Consider the following 25360-nt stretch of genomic DNA (forward strand, 5'->3'; position numbering starts at 1 on the left):
CGGCAGCCGGCGGAGTCAGCGCGCCCACGTGACGGCCCCGGCTCTCCGGTGAGCTCCCCAAACAGACGCACACCCAGCCACACGCGCGCACACACACACGCACGCACCCCCGCGCGCACACGCCCGCCCGCCCGCTCTGCCTCTGCGCCCTCCATCCCGGCTCGCTCATTCTCTCGCCCTCTCGCTTCCCCTGCGGTCTCTCGCTCTGCGCGCACACACCACACACACGCACACGCACACACACGCGCGCACACACGCAGCCGGCACAGGCGGCGGCGGCGGCGGCTGCCCAAGTCAGGACGAACCTCTGTAGGTACCGTCTTGAGAAGGCGGCGGCGGCGGCGGCAGCCCGAGCATCCCTCCTCACCCGGAGAGCGAGCACCGCCGAGAGTTTGCGTTCCCTTTGCCGTTCCCTTCCCCCTCCTTTTCTTTATTTTCAAGAGAATTTGTTCTTCGCTTATTGGTTTAATTTGATTTTGAAAATTTTGGGTTGCTTTTGTGTGTGTGCTTTTTTTTTTTTTTTTTTCTTTCCTCATTTTATTTGCATCCAGAGCATGGCGGGCTGCGGGCTGTCGGAAGACACCTTCTTCTCTTCCTTCTTTTACAACTACGGCTCCTCCTGGGAAACCCCTTCCAACCAGGTAAGGGGTGGCTCGGGGCCCGGCGGCGTCGCGCCCTGTGCCCCCTGCCGCGCGCTCACTTGGCACTCGGCGGGGAGGCAGAGGCTTGGGAGGGGGGTGGGGAGGCTGGGGGGCCAAGTGGGTCGCACTGTCTGGGTCAGTGCCAAGCGGCGAGAGGAGGTGCCCCTCTTCCCCAGCGCCAGCTCTTCAGTCTCCAGGGGCGGTCGCGTCCCTCCCATGCCCAATCTGCCTCCCTACCCCCCCCACCTCCCAGCCCAGCGGGAACCCGAGAAAGAGGCAGGAGCCGGCACGTTACCCCGAACAACTCCTGGCAAAACCGGGGAACTCGAGCGCAACCTTCCCCAAGTCGCCGCGGGCGCCGCGCCCCTGTGCGCCCGGCGCCTGCCCGCCCTCCAGTTGCGCCGAGGGGCTGCGGAGCTGTGAGTCCCCCGCGACGTGCTGTTCCCCTTCCACTCCCCCGGGCCCGGAGCTATCTCTTTCCCTAAAATGGCTGCAATCTCAAGTGGAGGCGTCCCCTGACCCCGCGGAGGCGGGGGTGGGGGGGCAGAGTGGATGCTCCGGCGCCCATGACCCCGCGCTTCCCATGGCGCGCACAGGCACCCCACAAACACACACACTTAACTTTGATGACTGTGCAATGCAGTCCGGCTGCATCGTGCCCTCGACGCTCCCCGCCGCCGGCCTCTAGGTGTGCATGTCGGTGTGACTCCGAGGTGGAGGGGCTGGGGAAGCTGGAGGTGGACGCCGGAAGGGGGGGCGTGGAAGGAGATGGGTGTTAGCCGGCCACGGATAACCTGGAGAGACAGGACTGTGCTCAGGGTCTAGGGGTGCAAAAGCTATTCTGAGAGCCAGAGCGAGCAAGAGAGAGAGGAAAAATGCCTTTTAATTAAATAACTGTTGTAGTCTGCTGCCCCCACCGCTTGTTTGGTGAAAGTCTACAGGCATCTGTCATCTCCAAACTACACGGGGAAGTGGAGCTGGAGTCGAGGGAGGGGAGGTGTGTGTGTGTGTGTGTGTGTGTGTGTGTGTGCGTGCGCGCGCGTGTGTGCACGCGCGCGCGCGCACCCGCGCATGTCCTGGCTGGGGAAAGTTGGGGCCGGAGGAGAGGTGAAGGAGCAATGGTGAAAGGCAGCAGCAACTCGGTGGGCGGTCGGGGCTCCGGGCGCTGGGGATTCCCGAGCCCGGCGGAGTGCGCGCCGCGGGGGGAGCCGGGCGGCGGGGGTTGGGGGTGTCGACGAAAACAGCTCGGTTCGGCCCGGCTCACGGGGCCGCCGCGGCGTCTCTTCTCCCCAGCCTGCCCGCCAGCCTCGGCCGCTCGCGGGGCTGCCCGCCGCACTCGCCGGCTCTGGCTCGCTCCCTCCCGGGCCCGGGGCGCAGCGCGCTCCTGTGAGCTCCAGGCTGAAAAGCCAAACCCCCGAAGCAAAACAACCGAAAAATGCGCTCCGCCGCCCCCCGCATCACCCCCAGTTTCGAAGAAACGGAAATCTCCAAACTAGTAGTTGCCGGGCGAAGCCCTGGCGTCTCCGGCGAGGGCTCCCCAGAACGCGCCGCGGCCATCCGAGTGAATAATACATAAGGGCGGTCCGGGAGCCTTGGAGAGGCTCCTGCCTCCGCGGCAGCAGCAGCGGGAGGCGGCGGCGAGCTCCGGCCAGACCGCCGGGCCGCCGCCGCGGGTGGGGGCGTCTGGGCGGCCCCCGGGAAGCGCGCCCGGCGCGGAGCTGCGGATGGGGCGAGAGGGCTGTCCAGGCGCGTGCAGTGGGGGGTTTGGGGCGAGGCAGCCGGGAAAGGGGAGGCCCCGCTGTGAGTAGAAACTTGAAGAAACTGCCAGGGTGGTCGGGCTGGCGCTGGAGTTGGGGGACTCGAGGGGTGCCGTGGCTGCCCACGGCCGGTGCAGGGGGGCTTTCTTCAGACCATCACCCGGGTCCTGCGGGACCCCGTGCTCTGCGTGCTAACCCGCACTGGCTCCGGGTAGTCGAGGGCCAACGACCCAACTCCAGCTCTCCAGGAGCGGGCGTCCGCGCTCGTGTGTGTGTGTGTGTGTGTGTGTGTGTGTGTGATTGTCGATGAGTCAGAAACCAACCCCTGCTCGCCTTTAAGGACCGAGACGAGTAGGAAAGGCTTGAAGCGCACAGCCCGCACGAGCCCGGCGGGGATTCGGGACTCGGGATTCCTCGGCAGCGCCGCGCCCCCCAATCCCGGAGTCGGATGCGTTAGGATAAGTTTCCAGGCGCGTACCTCCGACCTGTATCTCGAGGCCGCGAAACTCAGGCACTGCGTTCGCCTCTGAAAAGAGAGAAAAAGGATGGAAGGAAACTCGCAGTGAGACAGCTTTACAGCGATGCGAGCTTTGGCAACATCTTTAAGGAGATAGGGAACAAGTCGTTAGTGAGCGTTTAAAGAGCGTAGGGCCGTGGCCCGAATTTGCAAGACTGGCAGTCACGTGCAAACTCCTTGGAAACCGTAGGAGGTGGGCGAGAGGGAGGGGAGAGGGGGCAGGATCGGAGTAAAGGAAAGAGGGAGCCAGAGAAGCGGGGGGTGGGGGGGGCGCGGCATTTATAAAGAGGAAACCTATCGGTTTCCTCGGGTAAAGTTAGTTTAACTTGATTTGGAAAAGCATTTTCCCAAAAGGCAAGATCTTTCTTCTAGAAAGGGAGACTCGTGTTGCTAAGAAAATCGGAAAGAATTTCTGATAAAGCAGCTGGCGCTGCTCTGTGGAGGATGATTAGCTCGCGGGCTGGATTGTATGGTGGGGAGAGGGAGATTATTTGCAATATTGATCTCTCTTCCAGTGGTGCGGTGTGAACTTGACGATAAAGTACAGAAACAAACGAGAGATGTACCTCATTAGAGAAGGGTGCCCTCAAGTGCTACCGAAGCCTTCATCTCTGGTGGTGAACGCGGCCAGGCAGTGCGTCTTGCCGGGGTTTGCGGTTTCCAGCGCGGCCGGATCACCATTTTCCAGGGATGCAGCTATGTGCCTAAGAAGCTAGGTCCTTAGTGCTCTCCAGTTCACATTTGCAGCGGTGGGGCATGGGCACATGACCGAGTAGCCTGCCCCTAACTGTTCTTCGTCGAAAAAGGAAAAACAAACAAACAAAACCAAAGGCAACACTAAATCTCATCTTGGACTCAGGCAGGGCTGCTATGGGGAGGCCTGGGCCAAATTTGAGAGAGTGAGACTTATTCATGATTTTTACCTGAATTCCTGCCAAAAAAGCTTACAAACCCTCCACTCCCTAAAAATAGCTTTGCTCTTCAAATATAATTTGTTTACTCTACCTCAATTAAAAATAAAACCATCTTCCTGGTGTTACAAAGTGCTCATGAACGTAAGGGTTGACTGTACTAAAAAAAAAAAAATCAAGCTTTTTATTTCTAGATCAATATGATGTGCTCTCGACATCTAATACCATGTAAAAGGAGCCTTTTTACAACATCAATAACAGGCAGGCATGTCTCCCTAAGAAGCTCTTTTCCTGGAATCACAAGGCATTTTGATTACGTTCATTTTCACAAGAAACATGATTATGACACCTCTAGTTATAAACAAGCAAGTGAAAAAAAATAATGAGGATGGGGGCTCTTTATATAGAAATCTAGAAATTTGGAAACAACTGGGGCATTTTTTCACTACCGAACCCCAGAACAAAAACAGAAACCCAACCACGAATGATTGTTGACTCCAAGGTGTTCAGGCTTCTCTGTGACATTTTAGCACTCAGGCTGGGGGAGGGGGGATCAGGGTGATATTTTGGGAGAGAGCCCGATGTGTATCAGAGCCGAAACTGCATCTGTTACCATTTAAAAACTGGGAAATTCCATCTTATATCTGAATAGACCATGTTGCAGATCGTTTGCACCCACTTGCCAATGTGCAAAACATACCATCGTGCGAGTGTGTGTGTGTGTGTGTGTGTGTGGGAAGCATCTGCTTAGGTGGAATTTATTTCTTCGATTCAGATGAAAACCCCAATTAAAGTGTGTATGTGAAATGTCTCTGAGTTGGCTCAGTGCAGCAGACAGCAGACCATTCTTTAATTTACAGTTTCACGCCTAGGGATGGCAGTAGTGTGAGCTTCCAAAACCCAGCATTATCTTTTTCTGTTGTGCTTTTTAACCTGCAAGGCTCTCCTGTGGTGGTTTGAGTCTCCATCATGATGCGGAAGGTAGAGTGGTCATTACTGCTTGCAGCGTGGACCTAGGTCACCTTTATTTGGTTGTCACTGTGTGAGCCCAAATCAAGGCAGGCCGGGTCTGTATGATATTGAATCAATCAGTGGGAAGTGAAAAATGGAGCCAATCCACGAGGCCAGACATCTGACGTTACTCACCCGATTGCCCAGTTCTTCGGTTACTGGATAGCCTAACCTGAGTTTGTGAAGAGACCTGCGACCACCAGACTCGACTATGCTTCTTGGCTTTTCTTGCCCCCTCCCCCAGCCCCTGCCTCTCCCTCAGATTTTCCAGACTCGAAATATAAAATGGCATCCTTATATGGACACACACTAGCTTTCCAGAGTAGGCAGTGACTGTTTTGAATTTGGCCCTGGAGTTTTGTTAGCCAGCATCTGCAATTCTTTCTACTCACTCTATCTTTTCAGGCAGGATAGAAGTTTCAATGCAGAATCATTAATGGATGTGGGTAAGTTGTTGAAAGCTTGTGCTGACTGCCTATTTTTTTTTTTTTTTTTTGGCTTGGCAGAACTTCCATGAATGTGGATAGCCAAGCAGAAAGCAGCCCACTGAGGAACGCTTCTTTCCCATCCAATCCAAGTACTATAAAGAATTCAATACTCTTTTCTTCTTTCCTGGTTGTTTCATAATTCTCAAAGTAGTAACAATGTTTGGATCCACGGAGATGAGCCAAGACTTGGGAACGTCCTGCATGTACAAGGTTGTTGGAAAACCAGTATCTTAAAGTTCCAAAGATACAAACTGGGTTTCTAAATTTTTTTTTGTTTTTACATTTATTTATTTTTGATAGAGAGAGAGACGGAGCACAAGTGGGGGAGGGGCAGAGAGAAGGAGACACAGAATCCGAAGCAGGCTCCAGGCTCTGAGCTGTCGGCACAGAGCCCCATGCGGGGCTCGAACTCACAAACTGCGAGATCCTGACGTGAGCCGAAATCGGACGCTTAACCAACTGAACCACCCAGGCTCCCCTAAACTGGGTTTCTATGCACTTTAAACATTTTTATTTTCCTGAAGATGTGCGGATGAACTGCAAAGTCATTTTTAGGTGCATTTCTATATATTTACTTTAAATACATTTTAGAAGTACATTTTCTAAATCTGGCTCACATGACCCCCGTTTTCCCAACGTTGGGTGTCTCCTCGGTGGATAGAAGAGTGAAAGAGACTTTTGTAATATTTTGGGTTTCTTGGGGGTCTTCCTGTATGGCTGGCTTCCTTAATTAAGGCACCAGCTTGGAAATACTGTTTGCTTTTCCTTGTAAAATTCTGGTAACCTGAAACTTAGGAACCAAGCAGCAGTGATGAGAGCTGCTGTTTTTTAATGCTGTTCCAAACACTCTGCGAGTATTTGAATCCTTTAGTCTCCAAGACAACATACGAATGAGGTACTTTTGTTATCGTTCCCATTTGATAGATGCAGAAAATAAGGCACAGAGTTAAATACTTTGTCTCTCAGTGCTGGGTAGGGGCGAACCTAGGGTCTCCTCTAGCCAGTCTGGTTTCAGAGCTCAGAGTACCAACTAATTCTTTCTCTCCACACTACTTACTCTCCAGTACAGTGTAAGACATCACGTGGCTGCAGGTACATGTCTAGCAAGTTTGTGATGGTGTCCTTCATTTCCCAGCTTCATGAAATAGTGAAGATCGCCTGTGTTTGCCCAAGTTTGTCCATTTTTTTTTCTGGTCATTTACATAACCGGGTAAGATTCTCTTTGGTAAATGAGATGAAGTCTTCTGTTTCAGCAAAACCAACCGCAACCACCTGATGCTTTTCTTTTTTCTTGGTGATGGACTAAATGTTTTCAGTTTGCCCCCTCCCCCTTTTTTTTTGGTTTGAATGGTTGATTCAGTTTGAGAGATAGGGTCTTTAGATTGCCAGCTCCCAACCTCAGATAATTATGACTTAGTGGAGGACCCATTACAAATATATGTGAGTATCAGTGTAATAACACTCTACAGAACAAATGTAATTTTAAGATTCATGAATAGAATAGTTTTATAAATAATCACTCAGATGCATCATGAAAATCCTATCATATGTGTGTGTATTTGTGTGAGTTTATGTAGGATCTATGTGTCATGTATCATATGCATGTATATATATATATGTATATATGTATACATACATATATAGGCATAAACTTACTCTCATTATGTAAGCAAACCCATATCATGTTGAGTTGCCCTGTATACGGTTATATTTTCAATTTAGTCCCAAACTTATCTTTTTCAGGATGGTCATGTTATAACAGGTGTCTTTTGCATTGAATCATGCATCTAACGTTTCTGTCCATCGTGAACCTCAGGGCTTTTCGTGGTTCATCCCTTATATTGTGATCTTCCAAAATGCAGTCGTGGGAAGGGGAGGGAAAACATTAAATGTCAGTAGTTACAGCAAGACAGTCTCTAGGAAGAGGGCAGTTTCTCGGTATTTTCACATTCCTGTGGCCCTAGCGGAAATGTAAAAGTGCACGGTTTGCATTGGAATGAGAATGGGGTCACCTACCCTTTGTAGTCATCATCAAGGAAGCAGAACTTCCTTCCAGAGAGACCATAGGAAATCAATGATCACACTTTGCCGGTGAAGAGGTAAATGTGGACAGCAGCCGACATTAAATAAAAGGGCAGCAGAAAAGTGATTTACTCTAGAAGGCAGTGTGACTTTTTGGTCCGTTCAAAGAATTCACGTTTTTGATATAATAATTACATTTAAATAGTTTTCTCTTGGAGAATGTTTGTGGAAAAAAGGAAAGGAGAAATGCCAATAGGTGATGCTACCCGCGTTTCCCTTGAACTTAGCTATTTAAGGAAGGCAGTGTCTGGAATATGGTCACAGATACGCCCTCCCCTGATTTTTGTCTTAGTAAGAATTGACCTGATTCGTTAAAGTTACTGGATTTCCGTTTGATTGTTTTTAGATTTCGCATAGTCCCTGATGCAGAGGGGAAGCTTGCCGCGGGGGGAAGGCTCCCCTCGACAGCAAAGTGTTGCAGAAGAATCGCCCTAGAGGAGAGGCATGGGGTGGGGGGTGGGGGCAGGAGAAAATGGGGAGAGTGATCGCTGACGTCAAGGGAAATGTAAGTTTGGAAGCTTAATGAGATGTGGAAGAGCAGGTGTGCAGTTCTGATATGCGTCTCCTCTTTTGCGGGCACCTCTGATTGCTTTGTGAGCATTACCTTCTTCCGGTAGATTTGAAATCTAGAACTTCAGGTGATATAGCTAAGGGGCAAAAGGGAGCCTTTGGCTCCTGTCCGGGAGAATACAGAACATCCGTGTCATCTCTTGCCTGAAAGCGTATTAGAAAAAGTGTGTTGGTTGTGTAACGACAAAGCAAAACAAGAGGCACAAAGAAAAAGAAAGAAAAGTCTCAACCAGCAACCCCTACCACAGTTTGCTCCAATTTATTATTTCCAGTAGAAGTTTAGTCCCTAATGTTAACAATGAGTGATTATGATTCTGTAGTTTCGTTTACAGCATAAATTAGCATTTTGTTTTCTGTTACGGCTTTTGGATGAGGAATTATAATGTATAATTTGCTGAAAATAGATGTTATCATCTCTTAGGAGGAGAACAACCACATAAACTTGAACAAATGATAAAAATGGAATCAATTACATTTCAAATGGAAGCAGTTTACAAACCTCCAAATACAAAGTGGCAATAGTAGCTGGTTATTGTAACAAATAATTAGTTTTTTTAAACAACATTTATTGAATTCCATTGACAATTTGGTAATTGTTCACAGTCGACTGTAGCCCTCCCTCTTCCAAAAGGAAATGTGGTGTGGAATGACTGCGTTTTATAAACTGCACTTTCCCTCATTATTTAGTGCTGCCCCCAGAATGCATGGGTATTTGCATAGGCAACCCCTTCTCACTAATAGGGAAATGTTGACTTGAATAAAACGGGGTGTCACCAGACCTAGTTGACGGCTTAAGATAAACACCCAAGGGCTGATGATTGACAGTGTTTTCAGGTTCCAAAGAAAGAAAAGAAGCAAATAGTTTAAAAGGGTGTGTGCGTGTGTGAGTCTTTGTTGAAGGGGGAAACATTCAAAATGGTTTATGAAATTGACGAATCGTATTGTTGCTTCAGCAGGAATTAATGTCTCTTTGCACTGCTTATGCGCCTTCTCCTACCTGTCCTGTAGTGTCTTGTCTTGTCCTGGTTTATGTGCCGGCTCACCTCCCACACTACCCAGGAGCCCCCCTGGGGGAAGGCACCTCACCTGCCTTGGTTCTAGATCCTTCCTCGTGTCTAGCCTGTAGTAGACACACAGAACAGATGTGTTGGATAAATGGCTGAAATTTCAGAAAAATATATGTGCCATTACGTTACATACAATACTGTATGCCATTACATGTGTCACCTTATTTATTGTTCTTTGTTCCATCTCAGGATGATGAGGGCAATTCTGCAATGTCAGTTTTGAAAACGGGAATTTGACTCGAAGAATAAATGAATCCTGCCTTCGTTTAAGCGTCTCCAGGGAAGAGCATGATTGGGTTACCATAAGCTCACTAGACCTCTTAATTTTTAAAATGAGAAGTTATGAAGGATATACTTAAATTAATAAATTCAGAAAGGATAAAGGAGGAAAAGTGGGAATCTGAGAGCTTTTAATTTTAATTTTAATTTTTTTTGGTAACTGCTACAAGCTGAGTGGTTCATTCGTTTTTGATTATTCCTAAGATTAATCTATTTCTTTAAAGTTAATATGCAAAGAAATATGTTCAACATCACTTTATTTTTAGATCCCACGATTGAGTCTGAAACAAATCAGTGGTGCATTATAAACACACAAGAATGTATCTAATGACAGGAGTCAGGCTGAACAGATGCTAAAATAGATGCTTCGTGTGAAGTCGAGGGAGCTGCAGGAGGGGATGGGAAAAAAAAAAAACCCCAAAAACCTCTAGAAGTTGGAGGGCTTGTGAGGCGAACCCTATGGAGACTTTTTACCCGCGAGATAGGTGCTTGTGCAGTTCAGGGCAGAAGAGACTCCATTTGCTCCCGCGTAGAAGTAGGAATAATGATACCCATCTCCGAGAACACTTGTAAAGGTGAAAAGATGCTATTGGCTGAGTCAATGTTAGGTCTTATCAGTCCGTCCTCAAATATTTATAGAGTCCCTACTGATGCGGCAGCCTAGTGGAGTGCCTGGCACATGGTGGATTCTTAATAAATTATATTGAGTCAATAGTAATAGAATCCATGTACTGAACACTTACTACAACATTCCAGAAACCTTCTAAAGTGCCTTATGTGGATTAACTCATTTAGTCATCAGAATAACCCTATGAGGTGGGCACTATTATTGGTTATGACATATATATATTTTTTTTATTTAAAAACATTTTTTTTTCAACGTTTTTTATTTTTGGGACAGAGAGAGACAGAGCATGAACGGGGGAGGGGCAGAGAGAGAGGGAGACACAGAATCGGAAGCAGGCTCCAGGCTCCGAGCCATCAGCCCGGAGCCCGACGCGGGGCTCGAACTCCCGGACCGCGAGATCGTGACCTGGCTGAAGTCGGACGCTTAACCGACTGCGCCACCCAGGCGCCCCAGTTATTAGTATGACATATTACCTGTCACCAGTGAGGCAACTGAGGCACAGAGATCCCACAGCTCGTAAGTGGTCCACCCGGGATTTTTGCCTATTGTGTCTGGCTTCCCAGCACCCGTTTTAACCACCTTGCTCGGCTGCCTTCAGGTGGATGAGCCAGTGGATGAGAGGAGAATCGAAGAGGGGTCAAACATGTTTCCTTCGGCATGGTTCTGGGACACAAGCCGGGCATCACCTCTCTGCCACAGAGAAGCTTAGAAAATGCTTTAAGAAAGGAGCAGAGAATAGTGCTATCTATGGTCATTAGGATGAGGGAGAGTTTACTCTTGCCTGGCAGAATCACAGAAGGTTTTAAGAAGGTAGTGACATTTCATTTGGACTTGGAAAAATGGAGAGAATTTGGGCAGGTGAGTATAGTAAGGACGGTAGTGGGGCAGAGGGAGTATTTCTGGCAGAAAGAAAACATGGGAGGAATTTGTCAAGGAGTAGGTGTGAAGGGTTTTATGGCGATTTGTTTTCATTCAAGACTTATTTTGTGCCTGCAATGTGGTGTCCCTGCCCTCAAGGAGCTTTAATTTTTTTTTTAATGTTCATTTATTTTTGACAGAGAGAGAGAGAGAAAGCAAGCAGGGGATGGGCAGAGAGAGAGGGAGACACAGAATCGGAAGCAGGTCCAGGCTCTGAGCTGTCAGCACAGAGCCCCACAGGGGGCTCGAACCCATGAACCACGGGATCATGACCTGAGCCGAAGTCGGATGCGTAACTGACTGAGCCACCCAGGTGCCCCTCAAGGAGCTTTAATTTAGTAGGCAAGACGTAGATCATGTGACATATATGGTATGTGTGTAATTTATATCATAGAAGTCTTTTTGTATCTATATCCATACATACACACATGTCATGAATCTGTCATCTACTATTTGTCTATTTATCCATACATCCATCCGTCCTCATCCTACTTACTGATTTATTCATTTATTTTTGAGAGAGAGCACGTGCGAGCATGTGCACGAGCGGGGGAGGGGCAGAGAGAGGTGGGGACAGAGGATCCCAAGCAGGCTCTGCACCTGACAGCAGAGAGCCCGATGTGGAGCTTGAACTCAGGAACCGTGAGATCATGAACCTGAGCCCAAGGCGGTCACTCAACCGACCGAGCCACCCAGGTGCTCCTTGCCTCACTCCCTTTATTTTTTTTTTTAATTTTTTTTTTAACGTTTTTATTTATTTTTGAGACAGAGAGAGACAGAGCATGAGCAGGGGAGGGGCAGAGAGAGAGGGAGACACAGAATCCGAAGCAGGCTCCAGGCTCTGAGCCGTCAGCACAGAGCCCGACGCGGGGCTTGAACTCACAGACCGCGAGATCATGACCCGAGCCGAAGTCGGACGCTCAACCGACTGAGCCACCCAGGCGCCCCCCTCACTCCCTTTAAACTGCAAGGTGTCAAGAAAGAAAAAGAATGTCTACAGTAAGACCAGGTGAAGGGGGCGAGGTCTGTCCTGAAACTCATGTGTGACTTTGGAAATTTACAAGTGGGGCCTTCCCAGGGTGAATCTCCCTCCAGCGGCTCCCCTCCTTCTCTCTTACTCAGCAAAGGGAAGGAGCTGGCAGAGCTGGATCCTGTGAGTAATCCAGATCCAAGACTTGCTTTCCACCCTGTTCTGTCACAAGCAAGCAAGCTTTGAAACTTCGCTGGAAAGGGAGGATCTATGCATCATTCAAAATCCGCTCTGTTGACAATGTCAAGAGAACAGTTTAACTAGTAAGTCAAACGTAAGATTTTATTTTGGATCTTCTTGAACTTTAATAGATTCCTAACCTTTTTCTGGGTTAAAATGAGTCACCCGACCTAGAGAGTAAAATAGCATCTGAAGTTGGGGCCACACTCTGGGCCTGTGCAGCTGTGCTAATGCAATCTTTTACTTCTTTCTTTGTGTGATGTCAGACTGAAAGGCTTACATAGCTTTGTGAAAAGAGCCAAAAAATTGTAAAAGGGGATGGAATCATCTTTACAATGTTTATCAAAGGCTTGTTATTTTTAGGAAGTAGGACTCCATTGCTAGTGGATTTTTTGATCTGCTACACAATTGCATGAGAAATAATTGAAAAATTATTTCCCCCAATTAAACTAGTCCTAACGACCACGTTGCTAGAGAAGAGTGGGCTGATTCCTTGGGTACGTGCGTGAAAGGGAACGTGCTCGTTCATTCTTCCGAGATTTTGGCCGTATCCATTCTTTTACTGTTCTAGGATAATCAAGTGTGATGATGTTTTTGGGGAGTGTTTGTAAACTGTAAAGTTCTGTCTTAGTCATTATCATTATGGTGGAAGGAGGGTATGCTTTCCGAAAAGGGAAACCATTTTTGTATTATAGTAGCACGGAAAACAGACCCAGAAATAAAGTAAATGTTAAATAAATAGACATTATTCTCACTTAAGTAGTTATTTTTAAAATGCTTGCTTACAACGATATTAAACGTTTGCATTGTGGGGCCTCACTCCAGGAGCAAGGACTAAATCTGTATTAAATCTCTTTGCCTCCGCCGTAATGGATTCCATCAAGTGACCTCTCAAAGCATCCCAAACAAGCATTGACTGAGGTCATTTCAGGCTAATGAGTCTTCCCCAAGCATTACTTAGTTGTTTAAATAAAGTAATTAGAGAATGTCCTATAATATGAGAGCCTTCGGAAATACTCGAATAGCCCTCCTTTCTGGAGAATTTTGGGAAAATGCCTCACAGATTTGGGCATATATAGTAAGTAAGCCTTTATTTTAATGTTTAGTTTTGAGAGAGAAAGAGGGGGGAGGGGCTGTGAGAGAGGGGAAGGGGCGGAGAGAGAGGGGGGCAGAGGATCTGAAGCGGGCTTCGTGCTTGACTGCAAAGAGCCTGATGTGGGGCTCGAACTCACAAACAGTGAGATCACAACCTGAGCCGAGCCGACTGAGCCACCCAGGCTCCCCGATGAAGAAGTCTTTCTAAACAGTAAGCACTGCTCAAATGCTAGTTGTTACTAGCGCTTTTATGCCTGCATTGTATGTAAATAGCTAGTTTTTTTCTTAGTTGATTTGTAAGTGCCGTGTGTTTTTCTTTTTTTATAACATTGTTTGCACCCCCCACAACATTAAACACACTGTTGAACATGAAATAGGTGCTAACTAAAATCTTTATCAATCATTTCAATAGAGAAATAAACCTGGGCTCGTTATGGGAATTTCAAGATATCAGCCCCTAATTCAAAAATGGTCAGACCATAGAGGGGCAGGAATGTTCTCCTTTAAGTACCAACCCCAAAGGCCCTTTCCTTCAAAATTAGGACTAATACCTCTGTTGTCCTGCATTTTCAAGTGCAGGGAATACTTTCCTCCTTTATATTTTGCTACCTAATTAAAAAAAAATGTGTGTAAACTTGTTTTCTGGGGCACTGTTTTTGAATATCAGCTGCCAGGAAACTGATAAAAACATATCATTAATTTTTCTTATCGATAACATTTTTGTTTTGGAAAATTTTCCTAAGAAAGTAAAGAAAAGAGAGGAAAATCAAAACCGTACATAATGCAAATACCTAAAGATAGTCACAGGTGATATTTTAACATATACACTTCTCTACTGTGTTCTTAGCCTTCAGATTTCATTTTTGAATTGGTATCCTGTGTATTTTTGTAACCTGATTTTAGCCCAATAAATCATACCCAACTGCCGTGCAGTATTTCATATGCCTTTGTGTCCCTTTTAATGGCTCTGTAGTATTCCATTGTGCGATTATAGGACAATTTATTTTATTTTTTTATTTAAAAAAAATTTTTTTAACATTTTATTTATTTTTGAGACAGAGAGAGACAGGGCATGCACGGGGGAGGGGCAGAGAGAGAGGGAGACACAGAATCGGAAGCAGGCTCCAGGCTCTGAGCCATCAGCCCAGAGCCTGACGCGGGGCTCCAACTCCCGGACCGTGAGATCGTGACCTGAGCTGAAGTCGGACGCTTAACCGACTGAGCCACCCAGGCGCCCCTAGGACGATTTATTTAACCATCCTCCTAAATACTGGGTATTTAGCTTGTTGCCAATTATGACTGAACCTGGGGGCATATCTATGATTATTTCTTTAGGGTAATACCAAGTGGTAGGACTGTCAGGTCCAAGGGCATAAACATTTTAAGACTTTTGTGTTACTTGCTTCTCAGAAAAGAAGCACCAACTTAACACTCCGAGTAGCTATTTGTTAAGTTCCCAGGTGGAGGCTATTATATAACGAATCTTCATAGTACAGTATTTTCTTTGCCTGTTTGGAAACTTCAAAATAAACCTTTCTTTAATGACTGTATCAGTCAAGAGGTTATACTCTTTTTTTTTCTTTCTTTTTTGAGAGAGAGAGGGAGCACGCGTACATGTGCACATGCATGAGTAGGGGAGGGGCAGAGGGAGAGGGAGACAGAATCCTAAGCAGGCGCCACGCCCAGCGAGGAGCCCAATGCAACGTTCCATCTCATGACCCTGAGATCATGAAGAGTCAGGCGCTCAACCGACTGAGCCACCCAGATACCCCAAGACGTCATACTCACAACAATGATGACCTTTTGTCTTCAGCTTTTGCAAATCCTTTGGGCTACTAGAACAAAATGTGGGTTAGGTGACCCAAGCAAATAGTTTATGTCAAGAATTTAAGTCTGGTTATCAGATGAGCACTTTTTTTCTTTTTTTCCAGGGCCTATCTCTGCAAATATCTACCGCCTTATGTTCTGTTGAGATCTAAAGAGAGAAAAATCTTTCTTGTTCCTCTCACTGAATTCCTTAAACTTCAGCACAAGGAATAAGCCTGGACTGTAAGCAGTATGTCTTGTCATTCCAGAGATAATTCCAAGGGAAGAGGGATGTTGACTACAATGCATTCATGCGTCGTTGTTGTTGGTCTGGTCTGGACGCCGACAAAACAAATCTTAGAGATATTCATGACAATAAAAACTCTTGTACAAAAGTCAGCATGATTAAGTTCTGTAATGAAGGCCATTCTCATTTCTCTCTGGCTTTCCCCACTTCCTTTCTCAGATGACCTCCTTGCCACTTTTCTCAGTAGGACTTTTTTAGGACGCTTGGTCCATTGGCAGTATAAATGCCCTTTCCCCAAATCTTGCCTTGACTGAAATTTCATTCCTAAGAAAGTGCATTTTGGGGAGGGGGCAGCAGTCGTTCATTTGTTTACATCCCTTAGGCCCAGGGAGGCTGTGGCCATTGTTGCTTCCAGAACATTATACTATCTCACAAAACTGTATGATCCCTGCATAGCCTCCAGTGAAATTCCCATCAGACCTTTCATCCCGGCCATCTTATCATGTTCATGTCACTTCCCTGTGTCCTTCAGGGCCCAGGACCTGGCTCATGTCTCCTCTCTACCCCGAATGCCACCACCCAATGATCTTCAGCATCTGTGCACGGGTAATGTACCCAGTGGCTTAGCTTCCAAGTGGCAGCCCAGTCACATCGCCCACACCCTGGCCTCGTCCTTTGGAATGGCTCTGCTTCTAGAAACTTAAACTCCAGTGTAATCATCTATGACTGTAGTCTCGTAGCCTTCCTACTCCCTCACCCATTTATCTGCAACATGTCTGTCCCTGTGCTACTCTCCCTTTTCCCCAGGTCATCAACCATACTTTCCCCCCACTCCTTTAGCCAGCCCAGATCCTAGGATATGTCACTTTAACCATTCTCTTGAGAAAACCTCAAAGCCCTTAATCTCTTGCCCTTCTGCATCTGTCCGTTAAATCTCAGTCTTGGATCCGTCCAACCAACGGCCTTGGTTTGCTTCCACAGGCAAGCTTTTGACTTGCTATTGGAAAAACCCAGTCATGTTAAAGAATGCTGCTATAATTTTATTGTCCGCCCACCTCAGTGCCATTCAAGAAGCCTTGTTTGGATCATCGGGCTCACTCACTGTCCATATCTGCAACTGCAGACACTTGCCCACCGTCAACAACTCCCCTGCCCACCCTGGCTGTCTTCCCAGGTGAAGACTTGCGATTACCCAATATAAGTTCCGTCAGCTTTTGGTCTCCTATCTGGAAATCTCCATCTTTCCAGCCCCAGTTTTCCTTGAACCTGTGGATATCATTCCCTCCCATTCTCTCCAGGATGTTGAGCCATTAGTTATGCCTTTGTGACTCCACTTAGGAATAAATGTACCAAGATCTCTCCCAGCTTGAAAAATTTCTCCATCAACATTTCACTTCCCTTTAGACGTTGTCTGTCACCTTTTGTTGAGTGGCATGAAAGACCCAGCTGTTGTCGAGGACCATCCATTTTAATGACGTAAATCCACAGATTCTTGGAGCAAAGGGGCAGTTAGTGTTCCAGGGCAGGGAACCTGTTGCCATGCTCAGCAAGAGACTTGTAGACACTCACTGTTTCCAAATCCTCCCCTCCCTTTCACTTTTTAGTGCCCTTTAATAATGGTTTTAGCCTCCACTACTTTGCTGAAGCTCTTCTGGCAATGACTTTATAATTCCCCATTGCTGGGGACTCATATTAGTTTACATATACGTTCTTTAGACATTTGTGTGACTTCGAGTCTGTTGAGAAATTCCTTTGGCTTCTGTGGCATCTTCCTGTCTTTCATCAGGTTTCCTCCTCTCCCTCATTGACTCTCTTGCTTTGCCTGACCTTTGTCGTTCCTGGGATCCCACCTGGATCTCATTTCAACTCTGCGCTTGCTCTCCTGTGGCAATCTACCCACCCATGAAAATCAGTGGCATGCATGCCTTTGTCTTTCAGATTTGTGTTTCCAGGCAAGATCTCTCTCCTGGGCTCCAGAACTGTTGAACCAACTGGATATTTGACAGTCCTATTGATATTTCAAGCACAACATGTCACATATGTCCTCATCCAGATTATGTTGCTCTTGAATTCCTTATCTGGGTAAAAGGCAATAATACTCATTGTACCTCTCAGTTAACTCTTGCAGTATACCAAGCCACCCAAAACTTTGTGGGTTAAAACAACCATTTGTAAGGGCATAATTATATGGGTCAGGAATGTGGGCTGAGATCAGTTGGGTGGTTCTTCTGCTGGATTTGGCTAGGTTCAATGATGCCTGTGGTCAGCTGGCAGTTGATGGTCTGACTCCTATCTGGCAGAGGGCTGGCTGTTGGCTGGGCCATGGGGGTGACTGAGCCATGTTTTCATGTATCCATCATCCAGCATGCTAGCCCATGCTGATTCATATAGCAGTGATCACAAGGTTCTCAAGAAAAGCAAGAGAGAGGAAGACCAAAGGTTTCTTGAAGCCCCTTGCTATCATTATAAAACATTACTTCTGTCTTATTCTGTTGGTCAGAGAAAGTCACAAGGCCATCCCAGATTCAGGGAGTGGAGGAACAGATTCTACTACTGGAAGGGAGGGGCTACATGGCCACGAGGACCACATATGTGTTTGGTGGCTGTGGGAGTGGGTGGGTGGGAAGGAATTAGATTGGCTTAAAGTGGTTCATGCAATGGTCGAGGCCTGGTAAATCCAAAATCTGCAGAGTAGATTGGCAGTCTAGAGACTCAGGGAAGAGTTGCTATTTGATTCTGAAACCCATCTGCTGGCAGAATTCTTGCTGAAGAGAAATCAGTCTTTCTTCTGATGGGGACTTCAACTGGATCGGATGAGGCCCACCCACATTATGGAGGGTAACCTGCTTTACTCAAAGTCACCAATTTAAGTGTTAATCTCATCCAGGAAACACCTTTACGGAAACATCCAGAATACTGTCTGGATGCAGGTAGCCTATGCAGGTACCACGGCCCAGCCAAGTTGACACATCAAATTAATCCTTGCATGGTCCAACTGTCTTGGTCCCTGAGGCACTTCGTGGTATAGAGCAAAACGACTGGAATTTAGGCAGAAGGAATAAACTAAAACAAATAGTCACTGACCTACAGACATATATGTAGAGCAGAGTCTTGTTGAAAATGCCGTTGAGGTCTTGCCTGATTAAGATGTTAGCCAGCCTTTCCGAGAGATGTTCTGTAGTCTGAAAAAGAATTATCATGTGATTTTCTATAGCTAGAACAGAAAATAGGATAAGCCCGAGTGTTTAAGGAAAATTTGAAATCATTGTTTGATGGTGAACTTAATTCTAGTCGATAAGATACAACACAAATGCAGATACTTGTTCATTTTTATGCAAACACGAAATCAAAGTTTATGATATGTACTGGGAAGGGGTATTATAGATTAAACAAAATCATGAAAATCAAAGAATTATTTGATTAGGAACCCAAGCTGAAGTGCTGATTATCGTAGCTCAGTTATCTTCGTTTACTATTACTCTTAGATCTATTTGTGATTCTAATCAAATTCCCTGTCGTTTCTTGTCTTTGAGCAGACTCGGAAAAGTTATGACAAGAAATAATTCTTTCCTCAGAGAGTTTTTGGAACCCGAAAAAGTCTTTCATAACAGAAGAGGTCTTTGTTAGGTGGTCATTTGAAGGGGCAGCAACAGGCACGGAGCTACATCTCCATTAAGCCTTCAAACCATTTTTAAGGGTGAGGAATTTGGAGCCAGCCAGTTTTTTTTTTTCTTCAAATGGCCAAATATTCAGATGATGACGTACTGTTTTCAAAGCTGTCTGTAGGCATCCGGTCCAGATTTAATATGCAGGGTTTATGAAATCAAGGGAAGAGAGAAAGGTTACTTGTAATGATGATTTTAACACAGTGGTTATTAATACTGTCATTGTTTTTACTAGTGAGTATAATTCAGGCTTTCGATTCCTCTATTTGTGCTGGGAAGAAAAGAATCTCTGAAACACTGATGTCTTCTTCCCGGGAAGGTTTGCATAAGAAATCTGCCTTGCTTTCAAATTTTGACCTCTGCAAATTGAAAGCTATTCAAATAGAGGTTCTGAAAGGAAATTCGAGGATAGCGTCATGGTGAAAGGTACGCTATTTTACAACCAGCTCTGCAAGGTACTAACCTTCAGTTTTTTGATCTATAAGATGACACATGTGAAGAGCTTAGGGTGATGCGTGGCATGTGGGAAGCGCACAGAAGCCACAGCAATGATGTTAGTATAAAATTGGGCAAAGGGACACCAACGCAGTACCTGCGAACTGATGCTAACCAGGTTTACAGGAGGCAGTTGTGGGGAAACCATGGTATCCATTTGACCTCATTTTTCTCTGTCCCTTTCTTGACTTGTTCCCACAGACCACGTTGGTGATGAGGTAAGTTTCAAGAAGATATTTTCTAGGAACAGACACGTTTATTCCTTTGTTGAGAAGCCCCGTGGCCGGCTGCACACCAGTCGGGTCATTTCTCGAAGGTCTGTTGTCCGCTTCAGATTTTAATATTTCTTTTCCCCGATTTGCAAACAAAGTGGAAAAGATTGCCTATATATTTGCAGGGAATAAAAACATGTAATACCAAAGAAAATTAGAAGGCAAAACTCTCGAATAACATGATTCTTCAGAAAATACAATCCAATTATAGGAGACAGGTAATATCCAGTTCTTTTTTGGTTGACCTATAATAAATGCAGATTGCTTAGGTATTTAACATAGAGTGGTATTTCAAAACCAAATGGTGACTATTATTTCCATTATCAGTGGGAAAAGTAATGTTAAGGTAGAAATGAGTACTTTGGGCTTATAAATGGGAAAAGGAATCTTTTGAGCAAAACTAGCTGAAATATTGTAACTCTTTGGATCTCAAGTTAGAGGAGTGTTCTTTCAACAAGTACTTCGGGAGGCTTTATCCTGTTCCAGGCACTGTTTTAGAACCTGGGTGGAGTGCAGTGAGTAAAGAAAGAAAGGTCCTGGCTTTGGTGGAATTTATAATCTGTCGGGGAGAGGCAGAATGAAAACACAAGTAAATGCAGGCACCAGATAATCTGTGAAACGATCAGTGCTGAGAAGATTATGGAAAAGGACCCTGTGATGTGTCGACAGTGAGCCGGCTGGTGTGTGTACCGTGGGGGGGTGTTCAGGTTGGGGGCTGCTCAAGGGGAGTCCCTCACGGAAGCCTTGTTGGGGCTCGGGGAGGTGGCTGTTCCCGGCTGGCCGGCGTGGAAAGTACTTCCCATGTGGCTGCAGCAGGGCAAGTGAGGGGATGTGGCTGAGATAAGGAGGGAGGTTGCCGACCAGATCCCAGGAGACTGCAGGAGTCATGAGAGGAGTTTAGAATTCATTGTCAGTGCTACGGGAATCCCCTGGAGATTTTTAAGCAGGAGAGGGACATGGCCTGCTTTGTGTTCTCAGAAGATCCCCCTGGCTGCTTTGAGGAGGCTGGGCGAGAACGAATAAGGGGAAGAGTGAACCATTGGGGCTCTTGCGTGATATGGATGAGAGAGGTGGGACATGCAGGGACTCAACGGGGAGAGTCGTTTCCCCAAACAAAGAATATGGGCAGCTGCCTCCATTTCCCATCGTGGAGAAAGGCCACCTGAGTGTCTGGTGGGAAGATGCCAAGACAAAGTTGAAGGTGGAGCCTCAGACGCTGAGCGGCGGATGGACCGTTCGGGGCCAAGGCACGGCCCGCTCTTTCGTGAAGTGAGTGTTGGAAAGTGTGGAGCAACGGTATATCCATCCAGTTATATGGGAAAATATCGTGGTGCGGGTCATGGAGAGAGTCAAGAAAACTTGGCATGTCCCAAGTTAAGTAGCGCGTTCAGGGCAGATGTCCGTGGTCTTTGGTAGCGAGTTGGCTTCTAGTGGAGGATGAGCAGGTGTCACTGTCGTCGACACGCTCTGCGGACCCTTGTAAGTCCTCTGGTGGTTTTAAATGTCTAAATGAGCAGTGCCCGGCTGGCTCAGTCCGTAGAGCATGAAACTCTTGATCTCAGAGTTGTAAGTTCGAGCCCCACGTTGGGTGTAGAAATTACTTAAAAATCAAATCTTAAGAAAAATAACTAAGTGAGCAGACCGCTCTTGTGTCCGTTGCTGTAAAGGACAGTCGCCCCTATTGGAAGAAGGGCTTGGTGCTGAAGTCTTCAGAAGGTCATTGCCTCGGTTGTTGTGTGGGAAAGGATGTCTTCTGGGGCTGTTTCGTGCCAATGTTTCCTCCTTTTGTTTGCAAGGAAGAAAACCCACTACACACACCCCCACGCCCCCACGCGCCGCCCGCACCCCCACTCCCCCAGGGCTTGGGTGGCTAGCAGGTGTAGGTGAGGATTCAGACTCATTATGGGAATCTAAGGTCAGGAAGTGAAGCCACATGTCATGCGAAGTGGGACCGAGCGCTGTGCAGTCGAGGCAGAGGCTGCTCACCCCTGCTGTCTTCGGAGCCCCTTTCTCCCTGACTCGTGTGGCTTAAAAGTCATCTCAAATGGCTGCCAGTCCAGATTCTATATCATCGCCTCCCAACTCCAGTGCCCCATCCCAACCGACGCTCCTTTCCCGCCTTTCTTTGTTCGCTTGCCCAGAGGACGGTTGTGTTTGGTTCAGCTCCTGAAGTTACCTGCCCGGTCCTGCTTTGTGGTGATGGTCTGGAGCCCGTCAACGTGGCCCCTCATGCGTCCACTCAGTAGCACCGGACAGAACAATGACAGATGGGTCTAGCGTTGCTGTTTCGTGAAGAAACGCCGTCTTTGGTTTCTGCACAGCCTTGGGACCACTTGGCAATGGAGGGAGGAGAGTGTTTCTGGTCATGTCATGGAGATGAGTGGGGGGGGGCATCATTGTTGCAGGGCTGGGTGGCCTGCCCGAGAGCATTCGGGATGTGTCTAGGAGGGACAGGGGAAGGTTGTGGTGGCATAGCAGCGAGTAGAGAAGAGATGCTCCGGGGTTGAAGTGACCAGCTCTGGAAGGGGGTGTTCCATATGTGGCGGATGAATTTTCACTTGTAAAGTCAGGCAAAGACGTGAGACTGTTGTCTAGTAAATTCAGCGTTTCCCCCTGTCTTAGTGAGTTTGGGCTGCTGTAAATAAGGCACCGCACACTCAATGGCTTATAAACAACATGTATTTGTCACAACTCTGGAAGTCCAAGGTCAGGGTGCCTGCGTGGTTGGATTCCGGTGAGGCCCTGTTTTGGGTTGTAGACAGCCAGCGTCTCATCGTATTCTCACAAGCCCGGAAGAGAGAGACCTTGGTCTTTTCCTTTGGTTGTGAGAACACTAATCTCAAGCATGGGGGCTGCTCCTTCGTGACCTGGCCTCCTCCCAATGACCCCACTTCCTAATGCCATCACCCTGGGGATTGGATTTCAGCATATGATTGGGGCGGGGCACACACATTCAGTCCATCACACCCCACAGGGCTCTGAGTGAGTTCCATCTTTCATTCTGGCCTCTCCTTAGCACCCTTCTGTGTTGTTACTGCGTTAACGGCGTCTTTGTCTCCGCCCCCCCCCCCCCCCGCCTTGAGGCATTGAATATTGAGTTGCAAAGAAGTCCCGCAACTCAATAGCAAAAAACCAATAACTGAATTCTTGAAAAACGGGCTCAAGATTTGAATAGACAGCTGTCCAAAGAAGACATACAAATGGCCAAGAGATTTATGAAAAGATGTACAACATCACCGGTCTTCAGGGAAATGCAAGTCAGAACCGCAGTTAGATATCGCCTCACACCTGTCAGGATGGCTATTATCAGCAAACACAAGATGACATGTGTTGGTGTGGATGTGGAGGAATTCAACTGTCCCTTTCCTTCTCCTGGCTTTGGTGTATGCCAGGTGGCAGAACAAGACGTGCTGAGGAGACACTGCTTCCCCGCTGTCTTAGCCCGTTCGGGCTGCTGTAACAAAAACACCGCAGACTGGCCGACTCAAACAACAAACATTGTTTGCTCACAGTTCTGGAGGCTGGACGTCCAAGATCAAGGTGTGGGCAGATCAGTGTCTGGTGAGGGTCCGCTTCCAGCTTCCCAGATGGCACTTTTCTAGCTGTGGACTCGTGTGGCAAAAACAAAAACAAAAACAAAGACAAACCAAGAGAGTTCTCCGGGGTCTCTTTTCTAAGGGCACTAATCCCATTCAAGGCAGCTCCCTCCCCGTGACCTAATCACCTCCCACAGACCCCACCTCATACCATCACGTGGGGAGTTAGCATCTCAGCATAGGAATTTGGGTGGGGACACAAGCATTCAGACCATAAACAATATGGACTGGATCATTTCAATGATAGTGAGTGAATATCTTATTTTTAAGTTTATTTATTTATTTTGGGTGGAGGCGGGGGGACTATGAGCAGGGGAAGGGCAGAGAACGAGGGAGAGAGAGAGAATCCCAAGCCGTTCTACGCAGTCAGCCCAGAGCCTGATGCAGGCCTCAATCTCACGAACCATGAGATCGTGAACTGAGCTGAAACCAAGAGGCAGACGCTTAACTGACTAGAACCACCCAGGCGCCCTGAGTGAGCATCTTTTAACCAGTAATGTTCTCTGGATTCTCAGAATGTATTTTTTAGAGGTGGGCCGTCCCTGCCTGCTGAATTAACTCAGAAATGCATAATGGGTGAGATTTTTCGGATAGTTTTCATGTCTCCCTGCCCCCCCCCTCCCGTCCCCCCCCTTTGAGGACTTCACAAGAACCATGGCTATACTTCTAACTTCTGCACTACTTTAAGTCGAGAGCGTAACACATACCAACAGGTTTCTTGAGAGGTTTGGAAGAACTGAATCCTATGTGTGCCAATTATTACTATTTCATAATAATAAAACTCACCGCTGGTACGCTGCACAGGGTTTCTGTAAAACACGCTAATCCAAAACTGGCAATCTGGTTGCGTCATCAGAGACGAAAAGGAATTGTGGAGACATTGATTTTATATCAACCCGGGCCTACGGAAGCATGATTTAGGACACATTTAAATAAAAGAACAGTCAGAGAAAAGGGGATTATATGAATCTTCAGGACAGAGAGACCATCCGTCTTGAGATCGTATTTCATGTTCACACATGTGAATGCCACCGACTGCCTAGGGTGTGGTCCTAGGTGGTTAGGGTGAGTATGTTAACATTTGGGGGTGTTTTGTGTAGAGCTGGTCTTTGGCCGTGGGGGGGTTTCTGGGGGGGCGTCATCAGTGGAAGCCTGGCTGAGCCGACTGCTCCGTTTGAAGTGCTGCTCCATACGGCCACCAAGAAGGTGTCCTTGTTTTCTCCCAAATTAACAGCCTCCGTTGCTCAGCAAACACTCACCTAGGCCACTGTCCCCTCAAGCACTGCTTCCCGGTTTGCCTGCTTTTCTCTGACTTTCTCGTGTTCACTGGTCTCCCTTTCCCCGGTGCCCACGCAGTTAGCAGTTGATCCCGAACGACCTTGTGCTGTTGTCTGTTCCGTCGCCTTTGGCTCACCTTCCAATCTAGACGGTAGCCTCCTTGGGGTAGAAACAACTCTCAAAATGGACCCATCATCTTGGCTACAACTCGAATTCACACATTCATCATTTCTGGTCTGGAGGGCAGTAGAGGTTTTTGTTTTATTTATTTATTTATTTATTTGAGAGAGAGAGAGAGAGAGAGACAGAGCATGAGCAGGGGAGGGGCGGAGAGAGAGGGCGACACGGAATCTGAAACAGGCTCCAGGCTCTGAGCTGTCAGCACAGAGCCCTGTGTGGGGCTCGAACTCAGGAATGGCGAGATCATGACGTAGGCCGAAGTCGCTCGCTTAGCCAACTGAGCCACCCAGGCGCCCCTGCAGGGCAGTAGATTCTTAACTGAACCACCTGTAAACAAAGTTTCTACAGTGCAAGGCTGGCTGTGGTCATCCTCACTTAAAAACCCCTTAGGGGGTCCCCTGGCCTGGGCTTGCTTTCACCCTGGGTAGCAAGGTGCAGCTCTTCGTGACCTGGCTGGCTTGTCCCTACTTTGAGTCTCGTCTCCTACCGCTTACTGCCGTCCCTTCCCTCCGCCAGGGCTATTTCTTGGTGTTCAGGTGTGATGGGATCTCGAATCCCTCTGAGCTCCTGCCAGCCCCTTGCCCGGACCTTCCTTTCCAGCTCACACGGTTCTGTAATTTTTCGCATATTATAAAAAACACCGTACA

The 25360-nt window shown here is 47.3% G+C and overlaps 1 protein-coding gene across 1 annotated transcript in view; it reads left to right on the forward strand.

The window, feature by feature from the left end:
• The first annotated feature begins 510 nt into the window (after positions 1 to 510).
• The window catches only part of PPARGC1A (PPARG coactivator 1 alpha), a 647743-nt gene continuing 622893 nt past the window's right edge, over positions 511 to 25360 (forward strand). Inside the window, exon 1 of the mRNA XM_027047192.2 lies at positions 511 to 641. The gene's annotated coding sequence lies outside the window, so the exon portion shown is untranslated. The remainder of the gene's footprint in view (positions 642 to 25360) is intronic.

This window comes from Acinonyx jubatus, chromosome B1 (genome assembly GCF_027475565.1).
Source record: "Acinonyx jubatus isolate Ajub_Pintada_27869175 chromosome B1, VMU_Ajub_asm_v1.0, whole genome shotgun sequence".
Taxonomy (NCBI): Eukaryota; Metazoa; Chordata; class Mammalia; order Carnivora; family Felidae; genus Acinonyx; species Acinonyx jubatus.